The sequence below is a fragment of the Gorilla gorilla genome, chromosome 8 (genome assembly GCF_029281585.2).
Source record: "Gorilla gorilla gorilla isolate KB3781 chromosome 8, NHGRI_mGorGor1-v2.1_pri, whole genome shotgun sequence".
In the NCBI taxonomy this organism is placed as follows: Eukaryota; Metazoa; Chordata; class Mammalia; order Primates; family Hominidae; genus Gorilla; species Gorilla gorilla.
The window spans coordinates 39,438,253-39,463,066 of record NC_073232.2 but is presented as its reverse complement, the minus strand read 5'-3'; the positions used below and the strand labels follow the sequence as shown (position 1 = coordinate 39,463,066).

Below are 24,814 nucleotides of genomic sequence, written 5' to 3'. Positions count from 1 at the left end.
GGGGCCTAGTGCAGGAGCTCAGTCTAAAAGCATGGCTTCCCATAAATTTTATTTAACAGTAGAATTCTTCAGTACTACTACAAATCTTTTTAAATGCTATGACCAGATTTGCACCTCCAACCCCAAACCCCTCAATGTTAGTTACTACAATATAAGGAGAAAACTGTGGTTTCCGTAGGAGAAAGGAAGAGATTCTTGGAAAATTGCTTGGGATGTATAAAGCCAGAGCCAATCAGTCAATCAGAAAACATGATGGAGGGCCAGCCCCTTGCAAATCAAATGAAGCCTTGCTCTCTGCCCATGATAATAAAGATTATGTTACAAGAACAGTTTCCTCCAATAAAGTAGTAGTTATGGAAACAAGCAAACATAAAAGATATTTAATATGTTCATTCCACAAGGGTTTATTAATAATTTAATGAATGAATAATTTATTAATGGTTTGCCCAAACCAAGGGCAAGGACATATTATAGCGGAAGGTGGAGGTGGGATGTTGGATTTGCATAAGATTAGAGACGTTGATGGTATCTTTCTCTAGGAAGGACAAACTTGGCCTGTGTGGTGCTGAAGCAGATATTTCCAGAGCCTTCCTCAATGAGGGGGAAATTCGGAGAAAAGACACAAAAAGTGGACTTGGACTTTACTGAATTGTTTCCCATTCCCAAGTTTTTAATATGTACAGACAGAAAAATAGACAGTCTCTTTTTGACACCCTAAGTTGTACCTGCCAAATCATCAGAGTGGCAGAATTGGCCTCTGAGAATGTGAGGTCGCCTTCTTTTATGACTATTTCCAATGTTATTTTTTTCAACATCTCCTCCTTAGTGTTTGTAATGCAGAAAACACTTAAAGTGCTCCACAGACATGGAGCATTTCCATTACCCTACGCAGTATTACAGGAAGTAGTTTATAAGGAGTTCAATATTAGGAAGAGTTATCTAATAAAACGCATTGTCTCATCTCCCTATTACAGGCGATATTTAGATAGATTCTGGTTAACTATAGTCTGGCATTTTCAGGAATACATTTATGTGTACGGTGAGGCATTGGGCTTGGTGTCTTCCAATTCCATACATGTAGCAAAAACCTGGTGGCTGTTTCTCAAATGTGCCTCATAACTGACCAGGCAAAATGGATGAGTAATTGTCCTGATGAATTGCCCTTTAATTACCCTCTTTGAAACCAATCCTTTTCAAGCATCTGATGGTGCCAGGTTATCGACTTCATGTCTTTAGGTTTGGACACTTTTTGGGCAGGATTATTCCGAAGAACCACGATCATCTAGAGGAAAACAGAGGAAGTTTCACTGTTGATTCTGAGAGAAGAATTTTGAGGGGGAGCATTTACATCAGGTTCTCCAATGCCTACAAGGCTTCTGCATTTCTAGTCCCAACGAATTCTTCAAAATTTTTAGGACAAGATTAAATTGTAAACACTATTAACTGTGTGCCTAGGTCCACATTCATGCATACCTATCCCTGCCTACTTTGGCAGAATGAGTTACCAGTGTATGTAGCAGAATAAAACAGACTTTTAGGGTATCCTAAATACTCCCAAACTTTATTGTTGCAGTCTCTTTAATGGGCCTTATCCTTCAGGTGAGTCAGCTGGTTTAAAGAGTTACGTAAGGTGCATTAGCCCTTAAACATATTTCCCAAAATGCTCAACTCTGAAAGGAATTTATTTCCTTGTTAAGACTGAGTTGAAAAGCATGGGTCTGCAGCAAGACTGAATTATTTATATTACTGATTTCTTATGACAATCTTACAAGTAACTGTACAATTTAGGTTTATTTTCTCTTTTTTTTTTTTTTGAGACAGAGTCTCACTCTGTTGCCCAGGCTGGCTGGTGTGCAGTGGTGCGATCTCAGCTCATTGTAACCTCTGCCTCCTGGGTTCAGGGGATTCTTGTGCCTCAGCCTCCCCAGTAGCTGGGATTACAGGTGTATGCCACCACAGCTGGCTAATTTTATATTTTTAGTAGAGACAGGATTTTACCGTGTTGGCCAGGCTGGTCTCGAACTCTTAACCTTAGGTGATCCACCAGCCTCAGCCTTCCAAAGTGCTGGGATTACAGCCCTGAGCCACTTCCCTCAGACTCTGTCCTCTATTCCGATGGTGGTGGTTAGGTGGACATTTCTAGAGAAACCTGTCTTACTTCTTATAAGGAGGTGCTATACCTTCAAGGTGGAGACATACCTTGCTTATTTAGTATATAATGAAGAGATGAGAGACCAGTTGACTCTGAGAAGTAGTATGGGTATGTGTGATGTGAAAAAGAGTCATGAACTACTTTGCTAGTTTCAGATGTAAATTAATGTTGACCTCTAATTAAAATCTTTCAATTTATATATAATAGCTCAAAGAAGAGTGAGTACCATGGCACTTTAGATGATGGTTTCAAAATGACGGGTTTTGGGAGCACTTTTCTTTTGTACTTCAGCCTGATCCTCCAAAAAGGAAACAAGGATTTATTTTTGCTCAAGGAGCGGTCAATGAGTGTTACTGCAAAATGAATCTGAAGTTTTTCTCTGTCTTAGGAGGGATGCGACATTCACAATTTCTACTTGTCTGTCTGCTGTCTTCACCCTCCCTCCTCCCTGTCTTTCACTGTTGGGTCTCAAAATAAATAACACAGGCACTTCATCTTTAACTTCAGATAATCAGTCACAATCATCTGGGATATTGTGATGAACAATGTACATTTCATACACATGATGTCATAATAATTTAAAATGTCATCTCAATCTATTTATGATCTTCTAATGACTGAAATGTTTTACAATTGTGGGGGATATTTTATAACTGAAGTTTTAATGGCTGAATCACTAACACCTGGCTGTCTGGAATGCTTTTCTTTCTCCTAGTTAGGCATTTAAATGCATTTCTGGAAGGCCCAAGGGGTGGGATGTGACATATAAGCTCTTAAAAGGAGGAAAATTAGTTCTTGATACCTTAATGATCAGTCAGGTGAACGTTTGCATACTTAGCATTAATGCTCTTAAGTGGGATAGCTTGATTAAGACCCTTGGTAGGATTTTTTTTTCTTTAAACATCCTTCTATGTGAGATTACGGAGGGAAATGCTGCTATTATGCCCATCCCTTAAAAAAGATCTTAGATTTTTCATAAGTGTTTTATTTTCTAACTCTATTGTTTTCACTACTTTTTAGTTTTCTATCTTTGGTTTCTAAGACAATCAAGTTACCTCTTTATTGAGAATTTAGTGTATATTTTCATTTTGCTGGGCTAATATGTATATACAGATTATATATACACACACATGTGCACACACACACACGCACACACACACACACAAATTCTTGTCCCTGGATGAGCATACAGTTGCTTAAAGAAGACCAGACATATACACATGAAAATGTCAGTGAACCATGCAAGTCAATGTATAATTAAGCCCATAGCAGGCCCCTGGTGGATGTTTACTAATGATGATAGTGGCACTAAATTATCTGGTGCAGGCCAAGAGAGGTCAGTACAAGGTTGCCCAGAGGCCTGCATTAAACAATCACTGAGATAAAGATGCATTTTAGTTCCTCCTATCTGTACAACATATATTAATATATAGCCTTCCAATGCAACATCCCACTTAATTTCCATAGTAATCCACTGAAGGAATTCGAGGTGTATATCCACAGTTTGGCAGAAGGGAAAATAAAGGCTTAGAGCCATCAGATCATTTGCACAACCAAGCTCACAGAGCTGGGTGGTGACAGAGCAGAGCCTGGACTCCACATCCTTGGGACCCTAGTCTGCTTTTTTACCCCACCATGTTGCTTCCAGTTCACAGGGTTTCTAGCAGAGTCTCTTTAGGCTAAATTGTTGCCTTGAATGGGCAATTTGCTTGAAATGTAGCTGGATGTGCAGCATCTTTGCTCATGTTGTAGCCAGGAATATAATGGCAAATCTCTGTGTATTTGTTTCCAATGAAGATTGACTACACTGATGAAATAATGATAGGCTTTACTTCCATTTTTATCAACTAATGGTGTTCCTGGTGACAAGTCCCCATGATACTACTTTATGACTCTATGCACATGCTTGTGTCGCTCCTGCATTCTAGGTAGATTGGGCTGATGTTACACAGGCCTGCTTTGACTGACACCAGAAAGCCGTGTGACAACTGGCTTGTAGATTGGACAGTTAATATAGAGAAGTGTCATACTATCCCAATTGGGCATTAAGATGCCATAGGCATGGCTAAACAGGGTGGCTCCATCTGTGAACAAAAGGCCACTCTGAAATGTCAGAAACCAAATAACTAGGACTGCTGTGCTTGCAAATTTGCAAAATGGGGAAACAGTGTGTGTATTTAATTATTTATTTTTTTATGATGGATTCTTGCTCTGTCACCCAGTCTGTAATGCAGCAGCACAATCTCGGCTCGGCTCACTGCAAGCTCCACCTCCTGCCTCCCAGATTCATGCAATTCTCTTGCCTCAGCTTCCTGAGTAGCTGGGACTACAGGCATGTGCCACCACACCTGGCTAATTTTTGTGTTTTTAGTACAGTCATTGTTTTGCCATGTTGGCCAAGCTGTTTTCAAACTCCTGGCCTCAAGCGATCTGCCCACCTCGGCCTCCCAAAGTGCTGGAATTACAGGTCTGACCCACCATGCCCAGCCTAGTCTGTGTGCCTTAATCATTGTATATCTTTAGGCAAATACGTTATCTCTTTAGCCCCATGTCTGTAAAACGAGAGGGTAATGTTTGCCTTATGATGCTCATGCGTTGATTAGACTACCCAAAATGGTAATTTTGTTGAAACATTTAGAAAAATGTGAAGAAGAGTGATACAAATGATGTCTCATGTTTGCATTGATGTCATTTCAGATTTTTGCTTCTAAGTATCTTCCTAGTGGCATCATACAGGTGATTTGGCCTAGGTTGGTAGCCATAGTTTAGCTTTTACAAAAGACTAAGAGTTTCCATAAACATGTGGTTTGGTTCTTTAAGTTCAAGCCTTAGGGAGATAACTATGAGGAGTTAGGGGTCTTTGTAATTAGTCAAATTAATGAGCCAAAGGCCACATGTGGCAGAGTTATCTATGATTTCTGTAAACATTATAAAATTCTCATGTTACCTTATCTCTTATATATAGGATTCCAGCTGGGCTATGAAAAATGGCTCAAACCACCATCTATTCCTCCCATTTATCTCTGAGAAATAACTCAAGACCCTTAAATCTGTTTACTCTCTGGTTTGTTGTAACATTGTAATATTTAGCTTCATGTCACTCAGTCATAATTAAACAGTTCACATTCATATTCTCCATTATTGGATTTAGTAGCCATTCTTTAGCCACAGTGTGCACTTGGAGGTTGTTTTGGTGCTTGTTTTTAATAACGCTTTCTTGAACTTCTACAGTAAATACACTTTCCCACTCCACTGGATAGGAGAGGAGTTGACAAGCTGGGTGTTCTGATATTGGCTGTGCCGATGTTTGCTCATAAATTCACCCAGCAATCTCTTGCGGAAAATACGTTCTAAACTTGGTATTAAGTTTTTGGGCCTATGACCAGAGTGAACTCATTTTGTGTGTGTGTGTTTGTGTTAATCCTTCCAAGAGCAATAGGTTCACTTGGATAGTTCTTAGTTTCTCTTTTTAAATTTCTTGATTAAGCTGAGAGAGTTCACACTGGAAACTCTTTGCTTTGCTGATTGCTCCAGACCTAATACAAGTAGATCTTCAGGGGAAAAGCAACATGGCTTATCTGAGTATCTACCTTTATACTGGTGAAGTGATCTCTTGGTGTCTATCTTTATATTTCCCAAAGAACGTATAAAACACATCTTATTTCCTTTCCTAAGTCTGAGGCCTTATCCATATATTTTAACTTCAGACTTGAATTTGTCCTTGTCCCTGACCTAGTAAACATTTTTATCAAGAACATGTAAGGAGCTGGAAAAAGGCCTTTTTTTTAATTAACTTTCAAAGTATAAAGTTGGAGAGGTCAGAACATTCCACAGGTTTTAGATCATGGTTCCAAGTGGTCCCAGCAAGCTAAAACATTGCCTGACACCTATCAGACAAAATTTAATAGGATTGTAAGTTAGAAGTCCTAGCTTCATATTTTCAAAAATCTATTATTGAAGTATGTGCTTGAAAGGTCTGGCTTGGCAGTGTTTCAAATCAAAGGCATTGGGATATTTTATTTGACTGAGGTTTGATATATACCAGCATAGACTATAGCTTGGGAAGGTATTGCCAACCTGGATGTGATGGAGGCTTTGGGTCACATTGTCTTCTTGGGATTCATACAGTTCACCCATCATCTAGAGGACTAGGTTCAGGTCAGAGGTTCATGTTTTAAGAAAACCAGAAAAACTAATGGGGATCTTCAGGAGAGGCACTAGGCTGTTGAGTGTTATGGAAATATTTGGCATAGAATAGAGGAGATTAAGATGATACATAGAACATTCTCTCAAATAGTTGAAACATTATTGTGGGGATGAGGATGTAGCATTTGTAGAGGAGAAACCTAGGACTATGGTTTAATGGTATACGGAGGGAAGTTTTGGCACAATGTAAAAAGAAAGTTTTATTAAAGGATCTTATTAAACAAAATGATATTCTTCCTTACAAAGATGTGGGTGCTGATTGTACTGGAAGAGCTAAGAGCAGAGCTGGAAGACCATTTTTGTAAGGCATTGTAGAAGAGATGTCTACGTCTGTGTGGGAAGCTGGACAGGTCAACCTTGCAGGATGCAAGGACTCATTTGAATTCAAATTCATTGTTATACTGAGAATTTCAAAGTTTGCCTATACATTTTCAGTCATTTCCTTGTTTGTATTCAGGTTATTATATAGCATTCTCAGTTAGAAATATCACATGGTCACTAAACCTGGATACCAGGCACAGTTTGAGTTTCTAAAAGTTGAATGAGCTTTCATGGACACTGCTGCCGCCACCTCTTTGGGTGTGCCCTCTGCTTTGCTTTTGTGGTAGTGTCACGGACATGCACTGGCTGATTCTAGCTCTCCTCTCTGGTAACCCTTACAACCAATAAGTGCTAAAAGGACTATAGTATCCCTATTGCCTTTCACTGCCCTCTAACTCTTGCTTAAGCTATCTCTGCCCCACCTCCTCTAGCCCTCTTCAGTTCCACTTTCAGATTCTCCCTTGACCCTTCATTTTCTCCTTGCAATGGAAATCCTACCATTTTTTCCAAGGCTCAGCTCAATTCCATTTCCTTCCTAAAGTCACCTCTTTGCTAATCTTCACTCATGCTAATCTTCACTCATCCCTTTCTTTGGGACTGATACATCTTTGGAATTATCTAGCATAGTGCTTAATTGTTTTCACATTTTCATGTCTCTTAATTTTATCTCCCAATCTCCATAGTATGTAATTTGGGATTAGGGACTTTGCCTTACTGAGTACTGCATGAATACATTTTATTGATTTACTGATTTGATTACAAATATGATCACCACACAGAACCAACTGGCTGAAAAGAATTGTGCCCTGACTTTGGCCTCATCAGCACAAGGTCAAAACTAACCAATTTATTTAAGTATCTAAAGGATAGGGCATCATGTGAATTATATTAACTATCAAATAAGCCTAGTTTGCTTATTATTTAGACATTCTTCTAAACCCTAATAACCCCTTGTCATCTCTGTTATGAAGCCAAGGTTGCACGTTTAGAATAGGTTTCTGGAAGGCTAAGCTGCAGAGCCATAGGCAGATGTGCTGCCACTCCTGCAGGCTTATTCACGAGGTGGAGAAAAATTCTCTTCCAAGTCCCTGGCTTCCCATTGCAAAGTACAATGATCTCTGGTTTAGAGCTACTCAAAGGGTTAACTTTGACTCCTTCACCAAACCCAACTATTTAATGTTTTTAACGGCATAATGTGTTAATAGCCATACAGCTGTTGTTTCTCAGCCTCTTCCTTTATTGAGTTAGACACCATTTAGTAGGCTGAGTTCAAATTGTAAACAAATTATTTTTGCATATGGATCAATGGAAATTTAATAAAGTTTATTAAAACCGTATATTGGACCAAGGAGTGCTGTTTTCTCTCATGGATATAAACCAACCTCATTAGACCAACCCATAGTAACTGAATTGCAGGGAAGAAAGTATTTCTGGTCATTTAAAGATTATTTTGGTTCAACAGATGGTGACTAGCATCAGAGTATAGTTTTTCTTGTTTGTTAATTCATTTGCATGAACATATTTGATGGATACCTAGTGATCCCAACATGCTTGATTTTAGTGCCTAGTGTGCTTTCTAGCACATAGCAGGAAGTTGATAGAGTTGTCACAGAGGGGATTGTGATCTCAAGTGCAAAGAAGTGGAGTGAGATGCTGAGAGTCACACAGCTGTTGATGGGCAGAGCCATGGAAGAGCCTGGAGCTCTGAGCTCTCAGTCCAGTGCTCCTGTCACTCACACAATGGCCCTCCCTTGATTCACTGCCTGTGAAATGTCTTAAATGATCCACAGATACCTTCTGCCTGTTCTCATGGCAATCCCAGTTTATGTTGCAATAAATGTTATCTTAATCTCAATTGATTGACGAGTTCTTAAAATAACAGCATTACCAAAGTTCCCACTCACATTGTAAATCACAAATATTCCACTCTTTGGAAAGCATTCAGGGTGGCTAACTACTATTTCAGATATGGCTTGGGCAGCCCCACTCTTGTAAGAGGTATCTGAAGGGGCTTTTACCAGAAGGAGCTAAATGGTTATCAGGTAACTTAGAGTGGGATACAGGGAATTTGTAGTAAAGGCCTAGATTCCACAACACAAATACTGACTGCCCTGTGGATTTGAAGTTAAAGCAGAAGAGAACTAAGATGGGCCTACTTTTTTGGCCCTGAGTGACAGCAGTTGGCAGAAGCAACCCTTTGGGGTAGTAGATCAAGCTTCGAGTTGTTCATTCCAGCTTCCTTGTGTCAGAGTCACTGTTAAGTAGGAGGTCGTTCTGTTCGACTCTGGTTGGAATCATTCTGTGTCTGGGGGCCTGTCGTTTCTGTCATTCTTCCTGGAAAGTAGAATCCTAAATATGGGCAGCTGGTTTGGACTGAAACCTTGGTGACTTCTGAAAGTTATAACAAATGGAAGTCATTATCACCATTGCCCCCCTTTACCTTTGTGCTACTTGAGGCAGAAAATGATTTCCCCCTCCCCCGGTTTGTTTTGGAGTCTTTCATCCAGAGAGAAAAGGATTAGCCTATGGCTACAATAGAGCTTTCAGGGCCTTTTGGCGTGCTGCAAATGTTTACTTATCCAGGTACAAATAGGTAAAAGCACATAGTTAAAGCTTCCAGCTGCAAGGTCATTTACCTTTTTAAAATTCAGCCGCATGTGCCGACCGAAGTCGAGGGCTTGCTGGTATGAGCCATTAACTGCCTGTTGTACGTAACCTCTCCTTGTCTTACACACAGCTGCGTGCGAGCTGCTGGTGCCATGCAGCCAGCCCACCATGCATGCCTTGCGAGCAACAAAAGCAGTTTAACTTGTGATCACTGATCATATGATCCACTTACAGGGTGCAGGCTCAGTCAAGTAGAACTGGTAAATCATTAAAAATGCGCCTTGATGCTATGCCTGCTGAGTAAAACATCATGCTAACATCTCTGCCTCCCACCCCCAACCAGTTAGCAGCATAGGGAAGGAGCTGGTACCAGCTGCATATTGGAGAATTCCAGTTGGCTGAGCTGGACGTGGTGAGAGATTGTCAGCTGCTTCCAAGCAGCATTGGAGAGGAAGGCAGGAAGACAGAAATAATCTGGAGTGGCTGCCATCCTCTCTCCTTGTCCTTTACTTACTCATTAACTGAGCGTGTGCAAAGGGCCTTCTGTGTCAGGCCTGGTACTAGTGCCTAAATTACAAAGGTAGGAGAGGAAATGAACTCTGACTTGGAGACTCTCAAAGTCTGTCAAGAACTCAGTCACCACCAAGTACTTTCACATAGGCACCCATGACGTGCCGTGCAACCCTAAGAGGCCTGGGGTAGCCAAAGAGATGATGCTTAAGCTGAACCTTGAAGAGTGAATAGAATTTCATCAAGGAAGCATGTGGTTAAAGGAACAACATGGGCTGTGCCTTAAAAATTTACTTTCTAGAATTCTTTCTTCCATGAAGCATACCATTCTACTCAGTTTCTTATAGGTTTTAACAAATTGTTTTGTGACTGTATGATGGAAGGTCCAATGGATCCTCTCTTCTCTCCATCGTGTGGGTCTAGTTGTTTCTGGCATCATGTTACTCAGCTATATAAACCCTTCTGGGACGGGACTGTATCTCTTCAGTATTTCTTGATTTTCCTTACAGCTCCAAAAACTTGGGGAGTGGGTATTGTTGGTTGGCCACCTTCTTCCATTTTCTTGATTAGAAATATTTTCTTTGACTTATTTTCCTTAGAAAATAAGAAATTATTAAATTAGAAATTAGTTGCTTTCACTTTTAACTAAGGCAATGAGACAGAACATACCAGATAGATGTTCCTCCTGCATATACATCAGGAACATCTGCTGTTAGAGAAGAGCCGTGTGTGTGTGTGTGTGTGTGTGTGTGTGTGTATGTGTGTATGTGCGCGTGCACGCAAGCTCGATATGTTTTAAGTATATTGTGTGTGTGCATATGTTCTGGGATATTGAGGTTTCTCAGGAGTCCTGCAGTTTGCATGGCTGATACAACCTTTAAAAATGACTTGGACTTCCAGAGGCTCTGGAGAGTAGGTTTAATAAAATGTTCATTCCTTTAGATGTGAGACTATGCCATTTTAGTTTATCTAGATACACCACTGTCTTCCAGTTAATCATAGCCCTTAAATACCTTCTATTGCTTCTCAAAAGGTTTTACCTGGACCCAGAAGTTCATACAGAAGCTAAACTTTGGGAAGAGGTCAGATGTGGAATCTGTGCTCCCTTCCCTTTTTATACTTGCTCTGCTCTGCTTGTACAATGAATGGTCAGTTAGAATGCCTTTGAACCACCCCCCTTCTTTTTTTTTTTTTTTTTTATGGGACTCATTCCTGCAAGGACAGTTGTTTCCTGCAGAATAACTTTCTCATTCCTCTCAGGACTACTGCCTGGGGGCCAAAACTTGCTAATTAGAGGGTTGGAGGAATCTTTGCAATCTGCTGTCTTCATTTTCAACACCAGTAAGAGCTAACCTTTGGCTAGTTGTAGGAATGAATGAGTTTTGTCCTCCAGAAAGATGTCCATCTTCATTGTACAAAGAAATGGAGGCCTGAGACTCAAGCTTTGTAGGATTAAGATTCAGATAAAATCGGACAATTTGCTCAGCTTTCTGCTTTACATCTTTGTAAAGGAAATAATACTCCCTCATACCTCCCCTAACTTCAACCCAATCTCTAAAGAAATGAGAGAAACTCTAAATCTGTTCTAAAACCAGGGGTAGTCATGGCATAATAGGTATGAAAGATCTATTCTTATCTCTTCCTTGTATAGGGGCAGATATATAGTGGCAGAATTGAGAATAAACCAAACAATTGAGTGTTTTCAGTAGAAACTGATATATGACTAACCATGTACCTATGAACATATTTGATTGGTGGTATTTAAAGAGTTGTAAATATTTGTCATTAAAAATAGACTGTGAGATCTGTAGTCATCAAAGGTGGGATTGCCACTTGTGGAGGTAGAACTTTGTTTTATTTGAAATCAAGAAAAGTTGTGCAGCTACATTTGGGGACACTCTGGGTTGTTGGCACAAAATTTAAACTCAGGCTATCAGGAAATTCCTCAGCGGGAAGGCATTTCACAAAGTCGAGATATTATCCATTGATCATGGCAGGAAAGCAGGCAAGAAAGCTGTGTTCTATCCTGGGCAAGCCATCAATGCCTGGGGAAGGCCCTTTATTTCCGTCTCCGTGTTCTTATCTGTCTAATAGAGAAGTTAATACCTTTCCAACGTACTTCACATGTGAAAATCAGACAGTGTAACAGGTTCTCTGTCTTTCTCTCCTGGAACAGATGAAATCTCTTCCATCATTCAGACCCTAGGCTGTTTTGTTTGGACTCTCTTCTATGGGCATTTGCCTCAATCCCTTTTTCTATGGTAGTTATTGACTTATCTCATTTCCTCCTACTACAGTGTAAGTTACCTTAATTTGCAACAGTTTACTCCTCTCAACATGGTGCAAAGAGCACAGCACTTGCATCAGGAAGCCCTAGGAATATAGAATCAGAATGGAATTCTGTGATGGAATCCAGGCACTTGGTTTCCCCAAGAATACCATTGTAGGATTGTTCTATCTGCCCCACCAACTTGTTTTTGGGAGTTAAACAGGAGGGCTTATGGGAACATGCCAAGTACATAGTACATGCTTAGTAACCATTAGGTTCCTTCCCTTAGTTCTTTGCTCATAGTGGCAACTTAATATATGCTTTTGGACCAATCAAATTTTGACAATGAGGAGGAAATCCATGCTATTTGTTTTTTTTCCTTCTGGTTAAGATGTTCAGGAGAGAAATAGCCTGCCCTCAGTTATATTAAAAATTAAAAAAATTACCATTTCAATTGTTGATACAAAGTATTTTTGAGGTCTGCAGAAGACACAATGCAAATTTTATTAAGTTACCATTATCCTTGTCAGTGAAATTAGAGCATTTTTCTAATCAGTATCTTCAGCAATTACAGACAACAAGGAAATAACTCATGCTGTTATATGAAACGGCTTATAAATTTTTACATACATGTGAGAGGAATCACTTGGAATCCAAAGCTGCCAAGAGGAATAATTAGGAACCACAGAACAGATCTTGGTAATGTGACAGCAGCTTCTAAAGCATCCCACAGGACGAAGAAGCGCAAGCTGGCTTGACCTATATCTTTAATAATACAGATCATTGCCCTTGGATTGAGGCTAAAGGGTAGGACCAAGTGCTTGCTTCATCATGTTTTAGGAAAAATTGCCAAAGTATATTTATGAATTCACCACACAATGGCCTCTTGCTTTGATTATGAATGGACGGATCTCTCTAAGTAGCAACTCAGCATGCAAAATTTAAAACAAAAAAACCCACCACAGAGCATAATTTCTTATATTCTGTCATGCTTGGCAAAAAGTATTATGTAAGACCCAAGTAGACAAATGGCTGTTAACAGTAGAAATAACCTTTTGTTTAATTAGAAAATAGGAGCTATATGGGACAATAAAAATGGTTACTGATGCCCTCTGTCACTGTTTAATAAATATGATCGCGCTAGAGATAATGGGAAGTGTTATTTATTTGTGCAATATCACAGACTTGGTAATTGTTCATGTTGTTGAGCATTTTCCTGTGTGGAGATCACAGTAGTTTTAGAATTTGTTTCCTTTGATCCAAGAAAAGAAAATAGCAAGTTGTTTGCTTAAAATGTTCATGGCCTCCCTAGGCTGGAGTAAAGTATCTGCATATTTTTAGCCCCTCGGTTTTGAGGACAGAATCTCTGTGGCGTTGTCTGATGCATAGTGAGAACTGGTGGGTTATTTTGAACTGGCTCTATTTTTTTTTCCAGAGTGCCCTCAGGTGCTTATGGAACATACTTCTCAGCAATGCCATTTCATGTTCAGTTCAGATTTTCCAGCACAACTAAATTTAGTAGCCTTGCTGGAGGGAGGAAGTGGAGCAGAGCTACCTACCTGAGGATGAGTTCATGGGAAGAGAAAAATCTCCCTGTTGCTCCATCTTGAGAACCAGCATATGGGATGAAGATCAGACTGAATTTCCACAGCATGTGTTTCACTATCTTCCCTGGGGGGTGGTAGGGAGAAAAGGCTGAAGGTGTTGGCCATGTTTCAGGGTCACTTCCATTTTGTGTTTACTGTGAACACTTTAGTTGTGAGACTGTGCCATGTATTTGGGGTCATCTGGCTAGATTTATTTCATTGCACATGGCCGTTCATGCTTGGTTTCTTTTTTTTGGGGGGGGGGGTGGGGATTCTGTTTTCTTTTGTATTGTGATTGCTGGAGTGGATACTCTTGTTTCTTGCCTTTTAGAGAAAATGTTTGTGGTTTGTGATATTGGATGATTTATTTTTTATTATGGCAACCTAAGGATTTTTCACTGTTGACTTTGGTGATTGTGAGATATTTCCTCAGACCCTGAACTAACACTTGATTCTTCTCATACAGAGAAATCCACAAAAATGAGATATGGCACAAATTTGTATAGAAGTGTTTTGTGTGACCACTTATTTCTGTGAGTCCTAAGTAGCCCTTTCTGGAAGGTTTCCATGTAATACCTTTATAAAAATATAGACAGTTTGTTAAAAGGAAAACACAACACAACAAAACCCCTTTTCTTCACACAATTCATTTTAAGCTTCAAAATCCCTGAAAATCCCCAATCTCCTTTTGCAGTCTGGTTCCCACTCTAACTTTCCTCATCTCCCCCTGAAAGAAAGAAAAAAGCATTTCTTCCAGGGACTGATAAGTTGTAGGCCGATGCTTAGCAACAGCATTCCTGTGCTTTAAGTAGCTGCAAGCCCCTTGCTGAACTCTTTGATGTGACTGTCAGGGCAGATTTATTTTGTTTTAGCACATTGTCTACTTGTCCAGATGTATCAGGAGATAAAAAGGAGTCATGTTTACACTCCTCCCTTTTTTTTTTTTTTTTTTTTTTGGAGATGTAATTAAATCGTGTTTTTGATGAGTCTTGGGGAGCTCCAGTTGAAGAAAACAGGAATTGGCTGGAGTAAAGGGAAGAATGAAAACTTGCTTGGCAGAATGAACACCTGACTGCGTCAAAAAATAAAGCATAAGTACCAGCTGGCGTGGTTCTGTGAAGCTGGAGGTTTTGTTCTGAGTCTTTTGTTCCACTTCTGTGGAAGTCCAACCAAGAAGAAGGGAGAGGTGCCCGTCCAGCACTCACTTCCCGGGCACTATCTGTGAAACCTCTAGCTCTCAGTGATCTCTTCTTTCTTACTGCACACAGGCGCGCACATGAGTCCTTAACTCCCTTCTTCCTCTATCATTTAGTGGGTAGTACATCTGTGATAGATAGTTGTCAATGTAAGCTAATAAAATTGTTGAACTCCAGTGATCTTGAATAAACAAATCTTCACCGAGCTGGATGAGTTGAATTCCCTGGGAATGGGATTGCCACTCTTTTTTTTTTTTTTGGTGATCAGTTTTTTAATGTGCACATTTAGTAACACCATTCTGAGTTCTATTAATGACCTGCAGTGAGCAGTGACAAGCAGGAATATGACATTCACTACTTCTGAGGACCTGCCAGGCAGCGGCTAACACACTCGCTTTCATCTGCAGCTCGGGAGACACTCTATTTGCATCCTAAATAGGTTACACTACAGCACCCCCTTCTGCCGACTGAGCCGTGTGACAAGAAGGCCTCACTACAACTCAGTTTTCTCCCCTGATGACAGCCCTGAAGGCCCTTTCACGGCTTTCTCTAACCTTCCTAGCCTTCCCCTTTGGTCCCTGGAGGAGCACAACAGTGACTAATGGTGTGCATACCTGCACTCCTGGGGGCTTCATTTGGATTACACTTTTAATTACTCATTCATCAGAGGAAAGGAACAAAAACCATCCATTGAAGGAGACAGAAAGATGGGGATAACAAAAAGAAAGCTGAGCCAAGCAGGTGCTACCTTAGATCACTCCTGGCTGGGGTCCCTCCTGCCAGATCCCAAATCCCAGACAGACGCCACTGAATGCATCTTAGAAACTACAGGCTTGGTTTTGTGTTTCCCATTTGTAGCCCAGTCTGAAGTACAGGAAGGAGGTTTTCCTTTGTTTGTTCTAAACACCTTTTGGATGACTCCATTTGGCAGAAGCGCACCTTAAACTTGTAGTCCTTTCACATACGAGAAATCAACTGGGCTCTGCTAGAAAGGAGTGTCCACATGGGGAATTTTGGAGGGAGGAACTATGCATACCACCTGTCCAACACTGAGAAGCCCTGTTTGCAGGGGTTGGGATATGGGGTAGACAGCTCCCATCAGAGGACAGTGTAGAGGCTGACTTAGCCTGGGAAGATGTGGACTTATTGTTATCCTCCACCCTTGGAGGCCAGGGAATGCTATTTGTTCAATATTTTAAGTTCATTTAATTTACCATTTAGTATTTATCGAGAAGATACTATGGGCCACCCAGGTGGAGTAGGTCGCTGCCCTCAAGGAGCAAAGTGTCTAGTAGGGGAACAACTCAGGCAAAGCATGTTGGGAGGGAGTTAGGAAGGAAGACTAGGCTTTGCAAAGATATCCAGCAGGATGGGGCACAGTGCCCTGCGGGAGCAGGAGAAGACCACGTGATGACTCTCAGGGTGAGGAGTGAAGGCAAAAGATAGGCTGAGAAGAAAGGGGCTGGGGCAGAGGGCCTTCTAGGAAATGGATGGTGCTCTTTGCTTACCCCAAGAGCAAGGTGAATCACTACGTTTTTAAGCAGAGGGGCCCCAGTTTCCTCGTGAATCTTCGTGGAGTCCTTTGAGCTCTGTAACCATCTGGGTTACAGGTCTTCTTTGTGTGTCTCACTACCGTGCCTTACCCTTCTATAAGCTGTCTGTGCAAGTGCACTTGCAGGATAAACCCAGGAGCTGGAGAAAGCAGAGGGGTTTCTGTGGCCGTGTTTACCTTTCAAAACCTAGGAATCCTGGATGTGGAATAAGAGAAAAGAGGGCTTGTAGCATGTGTGGGCCCTTTCTATCTTATAATTGGTACAAAAGACAGTAGATAGTAGAACGGAGTCAGGAAAAATGTTGGAAAATGTTTTAATGGATGAAAACTCATTTGGAAAGTAACCCCAAAACATCTTTTTTCTTTTTCTTTTCTCCCTCCCTTCCTCTTTCTTTCTTTCATGGTCAGGACATTGGACTGTCCTGAGCAAAACATATACCTAGAATGGGATCTCCCACCCAGGGTAGGTTCATGCATACTTTGTCAGTGACTGAGTCCCTCTAGACCACAATGTGTTTGAGAGTTGAAGACTAAGATGGGCATAGGGTAGTGTTTCTTTAGGAAATAAACTTAAATTTTGCATTTCCTTTGGCTTCAGGGAGAATAAGCCTGCTAGAATGGTTAGAAATATTGCACAGGACATCAGACTTACTGATTATGATACTTGATTAGTCATTTTTCTTGTAGTAATCATATATTTGGGTCTGGAATCTCTCAAGGAAACAGCTTCACACATATGTATACGTTTAGATGAATGAAACTTTTGATGTTAACAGTTATTGATAGTATAAAGCAAATAAAAAAGGCCTCTTTCAAGAACGGCTCTGTGAATAATTTTCAGATAATTTTGAAAAAAGAAAATAAAGGAGAAAAGATTTTTGGGGGTTATTTCTCAAATGACTTTCCATCTATTAAACTATTTTCCACCATTCCCCTTGGCTCCAATCTACTATATTAACTATATTTTATAATAAACACATTAGTATTGTGAAAATTAATATTTAATAATGTAGAGTCCTTATCTAGAAAAGTTAAGTTCTTATCTAGAAAGGTACACAGGCTGAGGATTAGTATTAACTTTACAAAGAAAGATTGGGTTTGGAACTCAAGAGTTTTTTTATATCCTTATCCTCTCCTCTGCAATCAACACATACACACATACTTTTGCATACTGCAGCCCTTTTGGAATTCCAAATGTTAGCATCCAAGCTTCATGGTTCTTCTTCAGATTTTAGCTATCCTGATATAGACACTGAGAGCATGTGGGCTCTAGCCCAGAAGAGTTTTAGCAGCCTAGCAGAGCATTTGTACATATCCCCCTTTGGTTGCTATAGTGGGTGCTGTTGAATTGCTAAGCAGAGAATCCTGCCTACTTTCTTTGGGTCTCTTGGGGGAAATGAAACTCAAGTGTAGCAGCTAGTCCTAAGTCTGTAGGTCTTCAGTTCCACATCCTAAGTCACACATGACATGGGACATGGATCTTCAGGGGTTTACCTAAGCTGTCCAGGACACATTGTCCTCATCCTCAACACAATGAACCTGGAGTCTTGGATATATTCAAGGCAAACATCCTTGGCATCTCTTTTAGAAATAGGCCTGAAAGATAAAAAGAGGGCTGAGTGATAGAGTAATGGGGAAATGCTTTTGGAAAATGAGAGATGCACATTAGAATTAATTTTCCCGTACCTTTGAGGTTTGCATGTGTCAAAATTAAAACTTTTTAGACTGTTGTTCCCAGAGGACTTCCTCGTGCTACTCTTTTGTACTGGTCACATATTCTCTTGTGGTATTATCTGTTTAACATGTGGACAAAATGTGTATGATGTCTCATTCCCAGAATTGATACCAGTAGTTGCTTGACACATGCTAATTAGTAATTAAATATACTGTATTACTCCTCACTTAAACAAAACATACCACACTGAGTTTAACTTTATCCTGTTGACATATATATGTGTGGAGGAGTGGAGGAAGCCTGGGGTGTCATCATTTCAGAGGTCTGTTGCAGCATCTTGTGGTTCAGCTCTTAGTCTAGCTTTTTGTGGTTGTTGCTTTTTCCATGTCATACTGTGACCCCAGCAGCTACCCTTGCCCACCCCTCATGTTGCTCTGTTTAGATGCCTGTGGCTGTTTTTAATCTTCTGTGGGATACCAAAGCTTAGAAGAATAAAATTGTATGATAAACCTGCCTGGTGTCAACTAAGATCCTGAAAGGTATAAACTTTATGATATCTGCAAGACCTCGTGGGGAGGGTTTTCTGGAGGTGGAGGCCTTTTGTTGATGTTGATGTCAGGATTGAGCCACTGCATAACGAGTTCAGTTTGGCCTAAAGATAATGATGAGATGTTTTGAACGTCTGGGATGCAGTGAGTGGCTCCCGAAGACTTACACAGGAGGTCGTCTGCTTTCGAAGGGGAATTTGCCCTTTTGGCCTCTTTGGTGTCCACTACACTGTATTCTGGGATAGACCTAACTCTGTGGAACCACGATGTGGCCACCCTTAATCAATAGTGGTCTGATGGGGCCAGCCGCTCTCTCAGCACTAGGAGTGGCACAGGAGCCAGGCTCAATCAGGTAGAGGGTTCTTTCTCATGGGTGGGGAGATTCTTTCCAGGATAGGCACATAACCCAAAGCAGGCCACGGATTCCCAGATTTTGTTGGAACTTACAGGAAAGAGAAACTCTTTCTTTTGTCTTTGAAGATGGTGAGGTACAGATGTGGGGGGCTCCTGGGAGGCTACCACGTGGAGAAACCAAGAAACAAAGCTGAGATAGAAATTTCTGATGAGAAGTTTGAACACCTGGATCTAACCGTACATGAAACCATATACCTTGAGCTCATTAAAGCCCCCTGCTCCTCTTTTTAAACTTAAAGCACTTTGAGGTGGATTTCATGACTTACCATCAAAAGGATAATCTTATTTTCCTGAACTGTTCAACAAGGGAGATTCTACAACTTACCCTGGAAATGTAGCAAGTGGTCCCCATAGAGTCATTTTGGTCAAGAATTCTTAATTGTGTGTGACTTAAATTTCATTTTCTGACAGTCTCTCTGTAATGTAAATAACAAACCAACCCTACTTGCCCTCTCCGCAAATCAAAAAATCCTCAAACCCAGGAACAAAATTTTGATTAGTCTACTCTTTCCAAAGACACCTTCATCTACTTGAACATCAATTTTCAATGGTCCCTTCAACCTTCTCTTTAAATACTGTCTTTATTATGCAACTTTGAAATGATCTACCTGTAGATATGTATGGCAAGTGTCAACACTAGTGAGCCATGAGAATTTGTCATAGCAGCGATCTCACAAGCATATCTTGAAGGTTTTCCTGTGGTTTCATCCTGGCATCTGGTCCTGAAAGACGAAGATGGATAGGGAGCCACATGGTGGCTGTTCACTGGCCCCAGGAAAGGCCGTGCTTGTTTCCCCTCCCGAGACTACTTCCATAGGCCGAGACAGGTAACTGCAGTTACCCAGTGACTGGAGGAGATAGAGAAGATTCCAGTAGAACCAGCCAATCTAAACCCAGGTCCTTCTCTGTGAAGTCACCTTTGCTACACATCAGAGACCATGGGGCTGCTGCTTTCTCACCAATCTCTCTCCTGCTCTCACCTCTCTCCTCCCAGCCTGGGGATGGGGAAGCCATAGCAAGCACCCATATGGCTCACATTTTCTTCTCCTCAAAACCTCTCCCCATAGTTCTGTCTGAATCTGAAAGTGATGGCTCCAATTAAGACACAGGAAGAAAAGAAATATAATTTCTAAGTCACTTGGCCTGGTGACATATATGCTGGGAGTTAGGAAAGTCAGTGTGCGGCTTCTCTACCATCCCAGGCGCTGCAGTCAAACAAATCAATTCAGCCTTCAGAGGGGCATCCATTGCCTTGTGATTATGTTTGTGTAAAGTCTTGGGGTCTTTGATCAAAGAATGGCATTTCAGGCCAGGCCCTAATCCTCACTGCCTTAAGATGTTTAAATGGGTAAAAAAAAAAAAAAAGTTGATAACAGCTGGGATTTAAATTTGCCTTTGCCCAGCTTTTGTTTTGAAAGGACTTCTATTATCCGTGGCTTCCCTTTTCGAGGCAAAGATGGATCATTGGGTAAACCAAAAAGGGAAAGAGGATATGGGAGGAAATGGGCGGGGACTCTGAATTAATCTTCTGAGGAAGAATGTTTGATCAGCGGGGAGGAGGGGATGAAAACCTCTGATGCTGACAGCAGGCACCTTTCTGATGAGGGTGTGATTGGCACCTTTGAAGCTTCAGTCGGGAGCCAGTGTCCAGTGGGTCAGAGCTTCCTCTGTCTGTGGGTGGTGGAGGTAATAACGAGGCAACTGGAAGGATTAATTGCGGACAAGCAGCAGGATTACGAGGAGGGCTTCTCAGCTCCAAAAGGAACAGTTCGAGGAAAGCCTCTGATCTGTCAGCCTTAGAGGAAATTAGTGGGAGCAGACTCGAGCAGGCTTAAAAAAAGGCATTTAGGATATTAAAGCGAAATGTGAAGAGGATATTAAAATAGGGCAAAAGGGCAAGGAGCGCTGATCTTGAAAGGCGGATGTCTCCCTCTTATTACTAGGAATTTCCAAGTTTTGCCCAGGTTTCACAGACACCTTATTTTTACAGTCCAGCAGAGAGATTTTACTTGCATTGCAACAAGTTAGGGGAGGGTCAGACTGGATTTGAGGTGGCACCCAAGGTCCTGTACAAAACTTGTTTGCTGTCCACCCTCTGGCAGTTTCAGAAGCTCCTGAAACTAAGGCTCCTGGTATAATTTTACAACAAGCCAGCGCATTACTGACATCCTATCTGCATTAGCTATCTGTTGTATGTTTTACTTCTTACCCTTCTGGTTCAAGTCTGGATGCTGCCAATAAATCCTGTGTTACCATTAAAGAGGCCATTCATCACGCTTCCTAATGCGATTAATCAAGATACACCACAGTACCCTTAAAATGAGATCATTTTGATAAATCATGTATGACATGAAAAGACTTTATTCCTTTTAAGTGCAATTTAGACTGTAATTTTTTTCCTCATTTATGATTCATGGGAGAAACATGGATAAAATTCCCTTGCACAGTTACACCTTATCTACAGCAATAACTCAAAACTGCTTTTAGATGAAAATTCAGGGTCTTATTCACCAAAGCTGAATGCCAGCTCATTATTTTCTGGCGTTCAGTAGTCCAAAAATAATGTCCGCACATTAAGCGGCATTCTCAAAAAAGTTGGAATTGGCCAGGCACCAGGCACATCAATTACACTCCATCATCCTTAATAAGGAAGAAATATCAGATGTCCTCTTGGAGGTTTTTTGAATCAGTAATGCTCAGCCTTTACCTTCCCAATTTAGAATGATTGGGAAACAAAAATGGTAGTAACAAAAAAGTATGGGAATTTCAGGGCCTTTACATGACTCTTCTCCTGTTGCATAAGTCTCAAAAGAGGTATTTTTTCCCTCCCATGCGGTTCATGCTTCCTTTTCCATTCCCCTTTTCTCATTTCACAAAGGAAACTACCATTTTGTTAGGTCTGAGTTTTGTTTCTAAGCTGCTGTATCTGTGATGCAGGCTTTCCCCTCACAGCTGTCACAATAATTTGGGAAACGATATTCATAACCTCCAATAGAAAAATAATTTGAAAACGTGCCTTCTGGTGAGATCCATCAAGTTTAAGGCCATATTTTTGGTTAAAAGGGAGACACTGATGCTATTCATTAAACTGAAAAATGGCTTGTTTTCAACTAATATTGAAATAAACTCTGGATGAATGTTAAGTCATGCTGGCATGCACTCTTATTGAAAGCAAAAGGAAAACACAGATATATTTAATTTGGACATGTAAAGTCAACAGAGTTTTAGGTCTTTCATGAGAAAGGGAATCAGGAAGATTGGCTGAAACAAATGTGAACAATTAGAAGTTCATTTGCCTCTTGCAAAGAGTGAGAGCATTTAAAGAGGGATTCAGTGTCTGAGAATTATAGACCCACTTGCAATTTTTTCAACCACTGGTACCTATGAATAAAGAAATAAAGACTTGATCAACATGTAATTTATTTCCCTGCTGTTCTTAGAGATTCATTTGGGAAGCAGAACAAAAGCCAGTATTTGACTCTGTTTTTAAGTAACCCAAGAATGCACACGTATCCTATTCATGCCCACTTAACATAAATGCAGCAAAACTCAAGTTTATTTGGGTTATCACATTTATGCTAATGCTCTTTACTTTAATTGGATAGAAACTGACATAAAACAAAAGTTCCTTGCATATTATTCACATTTAAATGAAATTTCCTGTGCTTTTAATTTTTTTCTAATATGAAGAGTCAATTAAGAATCTAAGGCCATTAAGGCTGCACTTGCCTTGTTTAGGTTTCCATTTCACATTTATGACTTTCTATTTTTGTGAAAAAAGATCTGTAAATTTGAAAAATATGCATGTATCTCATTAAAAAAGTTTCCCAGCTCTAGCAACACTCAGCGAATCTCCAAAGAATGCAAGTTTAAAACATAAATATTTTAAGGCCCCATAAAATTGGCAGTAAATATTTTTCCCCCTTTAATACCATGTTCATTTCATTCCAATTTACTACCACGATTATATTTTCCAAAGCGGCTTTTAATACAATACACAATTATTTCATATGGGGTTGGGTAGGTCGCCTCATTAAGCCTGCAAAGATCAGGCCTCTTGTGATCCCCACAAATATACTTGCATTTACTCCTAATTAAAATGGCCCTCTTAAATTGTCTCAAGTTTATTAATATAAATAACAAGCTAAGCAAAATAGCCACAGTTGAAAAGTTAGCAGGGCAAGATGACCAGGTCCCCAAACCTCACACGGAGCAGACTGTGGTATGTATGCTGTGGTGCCCTGCCACCTGTTGGCTCTGCTTACACATAACAGGGTATTGATGTCCCTCATGGTGGTGCAGTAACCCTCTCTGACCCCTATCCCTAGTTCATCATCCCCAAGAGAAAAGAAGAGGCCTTTGAGAATCCCAGGCCTCCTGATTTCCCCCATCATTCATTTCCTTGGCTACATGTTTCTCCTGCTAATGCTAAAAATTTATGGCTGAGCACATTAAGGGCAGTGCGAGTCCTTCGCTACTTCTGGATTATTTCAGAGTTTCCTGTCATAAGGAAATCCAAGATGTGTCCTCAGCGGATTGCATGTGACAGTGTCTGCTTATATCTCAGGAATCTGAGGCATGATGGATAAACTGTCAGTTTTGAAGGATGATATTTTCTCCATATTTCCATTATGAACTGGGCTGTCATCTCCTAATAAATTTCTTGCATTGGTATCAATTTATTTTTACAAGCAGAGGGTCTGATGTATTTGGGAAAGGCACTGACAGCAGATCTGGCCTAGCTTGACAGAGCTGGCTTCAACTCATCTTGGAAAAGTACTTTGGTTCCAAGGACAGAACTTGACCCGTAGCCCTCAAGTTTAAAAAAAACCTCCGTGAGAGGAAAAGAGACACATGAGGCAAGTTCCTTCTTTTAAGCCAAAATAAATCAAGCCTTTAGGACTACCATGACATAATATCATTTTTAAGACAGTCCTACAAACCCAGTTGAGATATGCCACGTGTAGCCTTCTCGTCTGAGTTAGATGAGACCATCTAAATGTTGTTGGAGCATCACAATAATGCAGTGAATTGATGGATGAATTCAGATTATAATGAAGCTAGGGATCTCACAATTTTTGCTCCCAGAAGAGATCTCAGTAGTGCTCTTCTGCTTGACAAGTGAGAAGCAAAATTAATTCATATAGTGCCTATTTAATTATGAAATATGGGCATGTCTCTGTCATGGCTACTGTGAAGGGCAGAAAAAGCTATACAACATTAGCTTTACCTCTCAAGAAACTTAAAGTCCAGTTGAAGAGATAAGATATTAAACAAAATTAGAGTGAAGTAAGAATAAATCGTAGCTAACATCCATGAGCAGTGGCTAAGATGGTTGTTTCTTACCCTTATTTAACATTTACCTTTATTGGGAAGGGAGGCAGCATAACATTGTAATTGCCAAGACAGCAGCAACTGGAGGCAAACTGCCTGGATTTGTGTCCCAGCTCTGCCAAGGAGTAGTTACCCAAGAACTTAAGTGAGAGCTTTGTCAGGGGACTTAATTTCTCTGGTCCTCGGCTTCCTCATCTGTAAAACAGAACTAGGAGTTGTGACTCCTCATGAAACTTTGTGAAGATTGAATAAATCAATACATGGAAAGTGTTTAACGCAGTTCTCGACACAAAGTAAGTACTAATTAAAAATGCTAATAAATGTTAGCATTTTTAAACTATCATTATCATGATTGTGACTATTATTACCATTATCACTGTTAGTCAAAATGTGGCTTAAAGAGTTTAAGTTAATTGCCCAAGATGGAGCCTGGCTCTAAATCTT

General features: G+C 40.5%; 1 protein-coding gene across 1 annotated transcript in view; it reads left to right on the top strand.

The window, feature by feature from the left end:
• LRMDA (leucine rich melanocyte differentiation associated) overlaps nucleotides 1–24,814 on the top strand; it is a 1,137,335-nt gene that overhangs the window by 860,523 nt on the left and 251,998 nt on the right. The window lies entirely within an intron of this gene.